The sequence below is a fragment of the Citrus clementina genome, unplaced genomic scaffold (assembly GCF_000493195.1).
Source record: "Citrus clementina cultivar Clemenules unplaced genomic scaffold, Citrus_clementina_v1.0 scaffold_2, whole genome shotgun sequence".
Taxonomy (NCBI): domain Eukaryota; kingdom Viridiplantae; phylum Streptophyta; class Magnoliopsida; order Sapindales; family Rutaceae; genus Citrus; species Citrus x clementina.
Genome location: NW_006262688.1, coordinates 28,526,236 through 28,536,997, shown reverse-complemented (window position 1 = coordinate 28,536,997; position 10,762 = coordinate 28,526,236). Strand labels below are relative to the sequence as shown.

General features: G+C 38.2%; 1 pseudogene; it reads right to left on the bottom strand.

Moving 5' to 3' along the window:
- Positions 1 to 4,027: 4,027 nt before the first annotated feature.
- LOC18052339 lies at positions 4,028 to 10,403 on the bottom strand (annotated as a pseudogene).
- Between the last annotated feature and the right edge of the window lie 359 nt (positions 10,404 to 10,762).

Genomic DNA, 10,762 nt, shown 5'->3' with positions numbered 1-10,762 from the left:
CTAGCTTGACCTCAAATTTCTTAGTAAACGTTGGGATGATCCATCCATCCCCATCCTAACTTGACCTCAAATTTCTTAGTAAACGTTCTTCAATATTAATAGCAACAGAACTTATTGGAAACAGTTTCCATGCATGCAGTCCAATTCCAGTCAATATCTTTCGCTTTCTTAATTTTTCTCACCACCAAACGCAATGGCTTACTTTATTTATTTGTTTATTTTAACAAGATTGGAGAAACGCGGCATTGGAAATTTGGAACGGCCCCCGACGACCAACACTTTTAAAGCGACCGACACGCAGAAGAACGAGGACTTCTCATGTCAAGTTCACGCGTTTCTAAAAATTGTGGTTGCTGTTGTAATTATTATTGTTACTATTATTATTATTATTTTTATGAATAAAGAAAGATATATATAATTAAAATTATGATCCGGTGTGCACGATTGCGTTCTATTTAATGCATGATAAGTTTTTATGTTGTAGGCGTGTGTGACGGCACTAATATGCCATTAGTGTTTTTATTAATTTTTTTTCAATTAATTAATATACAGTATATTAGTAAATTCACGTGTTAAAATATGCAGAATTCCACGCATAACAATATATATATATATGTGTGTGTGTGTGTGTGTGTGTGTGTGCGCGCGCGTGCGTGCGCGTGTGTCAATATATACACACACACTTTTGACAAATCAATTACGTCAAAAAATGCCATGAGGATATTAGTCTATCCTTGTGCATTGGGGACTAATTGAACTTTTTAATGATTTAAACTTCAAATGCCCAATATGAGTTGGGCTTCTTATGGAGACCACCAAAGTCCAAATATATATATATATATATAAATAATTAATTAGACTGTGATTATGGAAACGAGTAAATATATAATAAAATAATATTGAAAAATTAACAGTCGAATACATAGTTTGATCATGGGATATAACAGCATATAATAGATTATTAAAATAACAAAAGAGATGAAATTAATAATTTTTTTAATCATATATGACGTTCATTAATCTCAAGTAGATTAAAGTACAAATGTTATAGTTTATGACAAAAATTTAGATCAATTTATATGTTATTAATCACAACGATATAATACTAGTTAGGCGCAGAGGGGAAGAAAATCAATGTGTCCTGATATTTCCACTTAACTTACATACAACAAATTCGAGTTAAGGATATCTTGAATCTTATGCTTGGTGCAACATTTTGATGCGTCTTCGAAAGTTAATTTTTCATGTGGTTTTTAGAACTCTCCATTTCCGATTCAAGATTGGTTCTATGAGTAGCCCTATTTGCCGTCAAGAGTCAAAGTGTCACTATGATATTTTATGAAGGCAATTCACTTCCGCAGAGATTTCCTCTCTATGAAATGTTTTCTTATTAATTTTGTGACATTGGAACGAGTCCTATTGCGTTTCATGTGGTATGTAGTTCTGCCGTAAATGGATTTAATGGAATAATTGCTTATTTCAAATGTCACAGCTACATTAGTATAATGTATGTATTGATGTAAAATTTGGTCATGTTGTATGCCATTGGTTTCTAATATCTGTCATGTCGAATTCAAATCCATAAAATAAAATATTGATCAAATGGTTAACGTGGCAGCTGATATGGGAATAGTAGTCTCATTGAAAATGTGCTAAAAAAACAATATAATAACGTATCTATTGCTTGTAACATCCTTCTCCCTTGCGAAATGCGAGTGGAGTAAAGACATCCTTCCTCTGTGAGGGGTATTTGGCTAGGCTTGTACTTTATAAAATAAAAATATAATAATGTAAGTTTTAGGTATATATATGATTGTAAATATCAGTGCAATGATCTGCTGTCATATTAAAGTTGTAAATATCTCTATGTAATATAATAACCTGATGCTTAATAAGTTAAAAAAAAAGTATCTATTACAAAAGGCGAACAAGAAAAGAAGGGAAAGCAGTGTAGTCTTGACTTATCTCCATCCTAAAAGGGAGAAGCACTTCATAAATTAATGCTTTTAAGCCCGCAACCATTTAATTGGCATCATGCATACAAAGTCCTTGCTATTGTAAACAGTTTATCAACTACTTTAATTCCGTGCCGCTGTGGATATGCACGCTTCCATGGCCATTCAGCAGCTATTTATTATTGTGGAGACAAAAGTGTATCGATTGGTTTTTTTTTCCTCATTAATATTTGGTCCATGTGTTTGGTCTGATTGAAGTAGAGGGCGCTAATTTTTTAAAATTTTGTTGACAGAAGATGGAGAGCACATAAATTAAAATGTCATTAATCAAATGCATTTTAAATCTTTGAGCTCTCTGTATTCCGTTATCAACGTGCAGCATCATTTGGACCTCAAAACTAAAGTAATCTACTGATATTTTTTCAGGTGCTACTTATAAATTTTCGTATAGTTATTATTTTATTTGTTCATATATACATACATACATATATACATACATAGAAAGATATACTCATAATATAATGATAACTTTATAAGTGATATATACACAACTACACCCAGTGTATATATATCCTCCATGCATGCACATCTATATTGTGAAATGAGGCCAATGGCGGCATTCAAAATGAAACCCCGCTTGAGGAGTTGAGAGAGATTCAAAATTGAGATTTGAGACTGCTCCTGTGATCTGCTTCATCGTGGACGCTTTGGGCCTTTCATAGGAGCCGAATTAAAAGCCCAATAATCACTTGGGCTATTCATTGAGGCAACCACAGTCCATAAAGAAGTATAAAGCCATGAACTGTTCCCTTTTTTTGTTCATTTTTTTTCCTTCTAGTCTGATTCACTTCTGAAGTAACTGTTCGAGAAACTTAAAGATGAATATAATATCATGGACTTTAATTCTTAAATTTAACAAATATGCGAGCACATTTTAAAAAAAAATCATAAAATGTTGTAAGAAAGTAAAATTTTGAAACAAGCATGTGATTAAAACATAAATGAATCCTAAATTTATTTTGGTTTTAAAGGAAAAAAAAAGCATCATGAAAAATAAAAGTTTGCCCAATTTTATTTGGGTATTCATATTTATCTAAATTACACATTTACAACTTTTTTTTATGAACTCTTATAAATTATTTTTAAAAAATCAGAATAAGATTCAAATATTTAATTTAAGCTCTTCCCTTTTACATCAATCTATAATTTGACAAAGCCGCTCGGCTGGTTTTTAAAGGGCATGTGGACTCATGTACATCCATAATGGTAATTCTGCTGTGAAGATAAGAAATGTCCTGCACATAATAATCGCTAGAGGAAGGAAGGTGCAACACTGTCTTGGTGTTTAAGCATGATAATTCAAACCCTTCAAGACCGCAAGAGATAGGTTGAGTTTTGAGTCTAAAGGGAAATCTGATATTTGGTCCCTTCGTGCTGCATGTTGTTGGCTGACAAAATTCATAAATATTTGTATCATTGTTTCCTTCTGAAGTTTTGGCTTCTGTGTAAGGAAAGAGAAGGAAGAGAATTAAACTAAGCACAGGTGACATGGAGAAAATGAGAAATAGGGATGCTTTTTCGTGTAATATTAATCTCTCTTCCTTCTTGGTTGAGGATATATTTCTTAATGTGAAAGAGCAAATGACACTCATTTTTGGAATTTGGATGGCTAAAATGCATTTTATTTAAGTCAATGGCAGCCCCACAAGAGAGTAGTCCTCCATGACATTTGTGGACACCAATTATAAGAATAGGCTGAATGAAGGTGTATACTTGGTTTTTTTGTGATCAATTTTCAATGTGTGATAAAAATACAGAATAAAATTTCCAACTCCTATCCAGTGTTTGTAATCAATGCGAGAGACTTTTATTTTCTTTTTAAAGCATAGCGCACGTCTAATTACATCATATTGCCACCTATATGAGTAGGAGATTTCAACTACTAAACTAGCTTGCACTCACAAATATATGCATTAAGTTTCAATGCGAGATAAAGCAACAAGAAGATAGAGAACCTTTGTCATTGCAATCTATTATTTATTTATTTATTTTACATTCATCCTTGGCAAAAATTAAACAAAACTATCATTGAAAGAACATTCCTCCATTGATTCAGACACTAACAACTCTGCTGAAGAATCTGATTCAATCTCTCTTCCAGTTCCGGAGATATGTCAAGAAGAGAAGAAAGGTCTAGGAGGCATTTGCAAATCGTCAATACTCCCTTCTAACATCTCTAAAACTTTTGTCATAGAGAGGCAATCTGCTGCCTTCACCTGAATACACCACAAACCAATCATACACAGTTTCCTTGCTATCATGGATTCAATTTCAGTAACATTCTGAAGCTCTAAATCACCTCCCTTATTTAATTGGTCATATACCCAAGATGGGAAATATGCTTTGCTTGAACGACTTGCATTCATATTGGAATTCCTTCTTCCTCCAGCCATTTCCAACAACACCATCCCAAAACCGTAAACATCTAACTTGCAAGAAACAGTTCCAAAATTCCTTGAAATCAACTCAGGTGCTATGTATCCTATGGTTCCTCTTGTGGCACTGAGGGACACAAAATCATTTTCCTTGGGAAGAAACTTTGCAAGGCCGAAATCTGAGACCTTTGGGATGAAATTATGATCTAGCAGGATGTTGTGAGGCTTAATGTCGAAATGAGGAATGCAGACATCACATCCATTGTGTAAATACTCCATCCCACGGGCAGTTCCTAAAGCAACTTCGTGGAGTTTCTCCCAACTAAAAGATTGGCCTCTACTTTCCTTAGGAAAGATATGCCTATCGAGTGATCCATTAGGCATAAACTCGTAGACAAGTGCGCGTTTGGATCCCTCAGAACAGAACCCCAATAACTGGACCACATTAACGTGGTGAATTCTACCTATTGTTGATACTTCATTGATGAATTCCTCCGCACTGAACTTGGAGTTCTCCAGCATCTTAACAGCAATCAAGCGACCGGTGTGAAGTTGTCCTTTATAAACTGAACCAAAGCCACCTTGGCCTAATTTATGAGTGAAGTGGTTTGTCATGGCAATTATCTCAGGGTAAAAGTACCTTTTAGGCATCCATGATTGCTGGGTATGCAGAAATTTCTCAATATTATCAATTGTTTTCAACGTCGTTCTGTATTTGTGGATAAGGAACAAGAGAAAGACTGTTGAACCAAGGATAAACCGAGTAATTGTAAGATACACGAATGCACCGTCTGGAAACAAGGAAGTTTAATTCTAGGTAAGTAGCTGAATTCGAAATAACAAGAACAGGCATTCCAGCCAGGAAACCATACCTAACAGTAACCATTCGAGGGGCGTCGGGTGTTTGTAGGAAACTGCAGGCCGAGGAAAAAAGATTAGGCTTTATACATACATACTCAGAGAGATGATTCAGAAATTAAAGTTATACATTAAGCACAAGATTGGAGAATAAATAAACAAATCACATAAGGCATCACTTTAACACCAAAAAAAACAAACGCAGGATGTAAGATATGTAAGCATAGTGTCATGGGATGAGAGGTTTCGAACCCGTGCGGCACTCCTGCATCCCATACTACGAGAGTAAGCCTAGAGGAAGTGGCACAATGTCGACTGGTTTCACCCTGCCTTGGGCTCGTCAGGAGAACAGCCTCAGTTCCCAACCAGTGTGCGTCAGGATTTTCCTAGACCCCTTTTCAGCGTTAAGTCCTCGACTAGCGACAAGCTCCCCAAACTCAACCGGGTCGGCCTGCCTAAACTCCAAAGAGTCTAGGGCATTGTATTCCCCACACACATTCCTGAAGCACGTCTCTAACAATCAGCACAACCATTATCGACACTAGCGTATAAGTGCATAACTTGGGTGCCACGATTGCGGTCCGTGACATTCTCCCACCGCCATAACCATGCACGTCCTCGTGCATGAAGAGTACGCCTCGCAAGTGTGCACTTCTGTGCGAAAACGTGAAGATCGGCTTGCCAATCTCAACCCATGAACTCCCTGCCTACTCGTCCTCGATCCGTGGAGAGGACCCGCGTGCAGACACTATCCACTTAGTGCGAATGCTTGGGGGTGTGAGAACCTGCCTGTTCATCCCACTTGTCGACCCTTGTGTCTGAAAGAGTGGGGACCTGCGAGGTGCGGCATTGGAGCGCTTGGCGAGCTCACAACGAGGGCTTCGCGAGATGACAAGCGCGGCTCTGATACCATTTGTCACGGGACGAGAGGTTTCGAACCCGTGCGGCACTCTCGCATCCCATACTACGAGAGTAAGCCTAGAGGAAGTGGCACAATGTCGACTGGTTTCGCCCTGCCTTGGGCTCGTCAGGAGAACGACCTCAGTTCCCAACCAGTGTGTGTCAAGATTTTCCTAGACCCCTTTTCAGCGTTAAGTTTTTGACTAGCGACAAGCTCCCCAAACTCAACCAGGTCGGCCTGCCTGAATTCCAAAGAGTCTAGGGCATTGTATTCCCCACACACACATTCCTGAAGCACGTCTCCAACAATCAGCACAACCATCATCGACACTAGCGTACAAGCGCATAATTTGGGTGCCACGATTGCGGTCCGTGACAATAGGCTTGTTACGTGTCAAAAGTTGTTGGTAGCAAATAAATTTTCTGAATACTCCTTGTGCGATGCGGCATCCTGCAAAGACTGCAAAAGTGCAAAAGAAAAAGATATTAAGGGTCAAACAGGTATACATACTCTTTTAGAGATTGTCCACAAATTCTCTTTTAGAGATTGTCCACAAATTCTTAAATACGTAAAAGATTAAGATTGAAAACATTAAATAAAAGAGTCTCCATTTATTTTTAAGCACATATAAGCATAAGCTTACGGTTTGTAATTGAGCTAGAATCGAAATAATCAATATTTCCCGTTCTATCTGTACTAATGCATTCTCTACCGGCCGCTGCATAACAATTCCTGCATCCAACTGACCATCTAAGATCGAATCCTGTCTCCAAAAATTCTCGGAGGGTTTCATAAGAAGGATTTTCCACATTCCCATTATGTACAGGAACCATTGAAACGAACGAGCATGACTCTGAAAAATCTGATACATAGGAGCCATGGTAATTAACATAAACATTTGATCGATTTCCTCCACTCAAACATGAAACTCTTATAAAAGCCTGATCAATGAGATCCCTCGAGCAATTCACGAAATAGGCGTACAGGTATTTATAATAATCAAGTGCATAAACCCGATCGGTATAAAAAAAAATAGCGACTATTTTTAAGGCGAAAGATTTCTCTGGGAAAAGATGTGAATGGAAGGCCGCAACTTCCATTGCCCAAGTTAACATCGGCAACATTGATTGTGCTTTTGTCATAGGAAATTCTCTTTACATAGTACATCGCAGAATTGAATAATTCTAGGATGGTTTGGTTGCTCTGGCAGGACAGTTCGAACTCAGGATAACCGCATCCCGATGGATCTCCCTTTAGGCGAAAATGGTAGCTTATATTTTGATATCGCCACAAGAAGAGGAACAGGTTTGTTGAAGTACTTCTCTTGCTTCAGTTTCAGTGGTGAATACATAGATCAATAGACAAAACAGAAGAGTTGAGAGAATTGATGATTCTTCTCCCCTCTTTGTTAGTGCAATCCCAGGATACGATTAATTTCAATAAATTAAACAGAAGGTTGCATTTTCAAGGTTTTGGGTGCGCATTTACATCATTACTTAACAACGAGCACGTGTATTATAACAATAATTAATCGTTCAAAAATAGTATTATCTTTTTTTTTTAAATAATAAACAAATGTGAGGAAATTGAAAAGGTTTAAAAGAGCATATTAATTGAATTTGTTTGAGCGCAAGACCTTTAGCATCCATGCGAGAGGGGACACCGGACACTCTTACAAGTCAGTCAACTCTTAGTAAATGTTTTGATTGCAAGTTTGCGTCGATGATGATGACCCTAGCTTGACCTGAAATTTCTTAGTAACCTTCAAATTGAGACAATTTTTTTAACAATTTCCACGCATGCAACAATCCAGTCAACATCTTTCGCTCGCTACTTTAATTTCTCACCACAAACTCGAAGACAATAATTCATTTTTTTATGAGAACACAGAACATGCTTTGATATATAAAATATATGATAATTTTATTTATTACATTTTTTTTTTTGTTTCAATGTTATATTAGTGGTTATTATAAAGCACATTTGGTTGTTCAAATACAGGGTATAATAATATAAAGAGTGCGTGTGTAAATTGTAATCATTTATTAAACTTAGTAAGGTTTGTGTTATCATCAGCAATCTTAATCATTTAAATTTGATTATAAAGGGGGAATCTGATATGGTATGTGTCATTTTGTTGGTTGGCAACGTTCATAAATATTTGTATCGCTGTTTTGGCTTTTGTGTAAGGAAGAGAAGGAAGAAGATTATTGAACTCAGAAAAAGTGACATGGATTAACAGAGAAAGAGAGATGTTTTTTAGTGTAATATTAAATATCGGGAAGTTAATTTTGCTGCTGATTTCATGGCCAAGTTGGCAGGATCTTTACCTCTCGCTTTTCATGATTTTGATAACCCACCAGAGGGTATTGGATATTGGTTATGTAATGATATGTATGGAAATACTATTCACCACTCTGTTTTGTCCTAATCTTTATTAGGCCCCATTGTATAAAAAAATATATATATAGCCATTCATTTTTGTATGGCTTAAAAGCATTTTATTTAAGTCAATGGCAACCCCACGAGAGAGTAGTCCTCCATGACATTTGCAAACAATAATAAAGAATAAGCTAAATGAAGCCATTGACCTGATTTTTTGTGATTACTTTTCAATGTGGGGGTAAAATAATGAAGAAAATTTCCACCTCAGAGGTTTTTTTTAATTGATTAAACATCATGTTATTGTATTACTCAGAGATATTTACGACAGGTTACTGTATTACACAGAGATATTTACAACTGCTATGACAGCAGGTCATTATATACATGAGACTTATATTATTACATTTTTTATTCTATGAAGTACATGCCCAGCCAAATACCCCTCACGGGGGAGGGATGTCTCTACTCTACTCGCATTTTGCAAGGGAGAAAGACGTTATAAGTAATCTCCACACAATTATGCTTAATTGAGAGAGTTTTTGAGTCCTTGGAGACTCGAACCATTGCCTTATAGTCACGCTTAACTTTAAGGGCAATGGTTCACCACTAGGCTACAAGCCCAAGTGGTCAACTCAGAGTTTTAAGTTAAGCTTAGGACACCTCTAGTTAAATTCTTTTGCCACCCATATGGACAGATTCAAATCTCAAACTTTTTGTATCAACTCAAAAGATTTCAACAACTAAATTATCTATCACTTGCAAAAAGTGTGTGCCTTAGTGTCACGGGATGAGTATTTTGTGCAGCTAACCTGTGTGGCCCTTAGACAACTTTGCCGAATGTTGCTGAGTAAGCCTTGAACTTTTCGAACTAGAGAAGAGAGCAATGGAGCCGAATAAGAAAACTTGTATTGCACAAAAGAGAGATTACAATGCTTGAGTGCTCAATGCTTGTTGTTGTGTTTGTTGAATGTAAATGCCTAATGCCATCCCATATTTATAGGGGAGGCTTGCCAAGCTCTAGAGATTCTAAAGAATTCTACCACTTCCTAGCTATTTACATGTGCTGGAATTGTATAGAGAATTCTAGAGTATTTACAAGCTCAATGTGCTAGAATTGCCTAGAACTTTCCGGAATTGGGTCAAGCTAGCACTCTTGGCCTTATGTTGGACTCTTGGTGAGCAAACTGGACTAGCGAATTGGGCAGTCCGCAACATCCTCCCCCACCTAAGCTCCTGGCATCCTCGTCGTGCTCTCATGCTTGAAGTGTTGGATGTGCTCAGCGAATTACCACAAATCATCTTCACGTTCCTAAGTGGCTTCGCTCTCGGGGAGATTTTTCCACTTCACCAAGTACTCGCTATGTGCTGGCACGCCCTCCTCGAAACCACGCGGTCCGCAATGATGTAGTTCACATCTTTGTCGAACGCGGTGACAACGGCGGTTGGAGTGCGCCTCGATTCTCCGCGACTTGGGTCTTCTATGTCTTCGTGATATGGCCTGAAAAGGCTCACATGGAAGATCAGATGGATCTTGAGTCTTGGCGAAAGTTGGAGTTGAAACAAGATGTTGCCCACACGTCGAACAATTCGGAAGGGTCCTTCGTAATGCCCCACTAACCCCTTGTGGACTTTCCGCAACGTCTTGAATTGTTGGGGTAGGAGCTTGATCACGACTTGATCACCTTCCTTGTACTCAACATGCCGTCTCCTTGTATCTGCCCATTTCTTCGTTTTCCTCGCGGCTTTGTCAAGGTAGGCTCGCGTAATGTCCGCTTCCTCATGCCATTCGCGGGCGAGCTTGTGTACCGCGGGGCTTTTCCCTCCATAAGTCGAGACTATGGCGTTGGGGGTCATGGGCTGAAATCCCATGATGATCTCAAACAGACTCTTGCCCGTAGCCTCACTTCGCTGCAAATTATAAGAAAATTAGGCGATGTCGAGTAGCTTCGCCCAATCCCGCTGATGGGCGCTCATATAATGCCTCAAGTACATCTCGAGGAGGCCATTAATGCGCTCGGTCTACCCATCCATTTGTGGGTGGTAGCTTGTCGAGAACTTGAGATCGGTCCCCAACATCTTGAAGAGCTCCGTCCAAAAATACCCAGTGAACCGAGGGTCTCGGTCGCTCACAATGCTCCTTGAAACTCCCCAAAGCTTCACAATGTGCTTGACGAATAAGCGGGCTGCCTCGTCCGCTTTGCAATCGATTGGTGCGGCAATGAATGTGG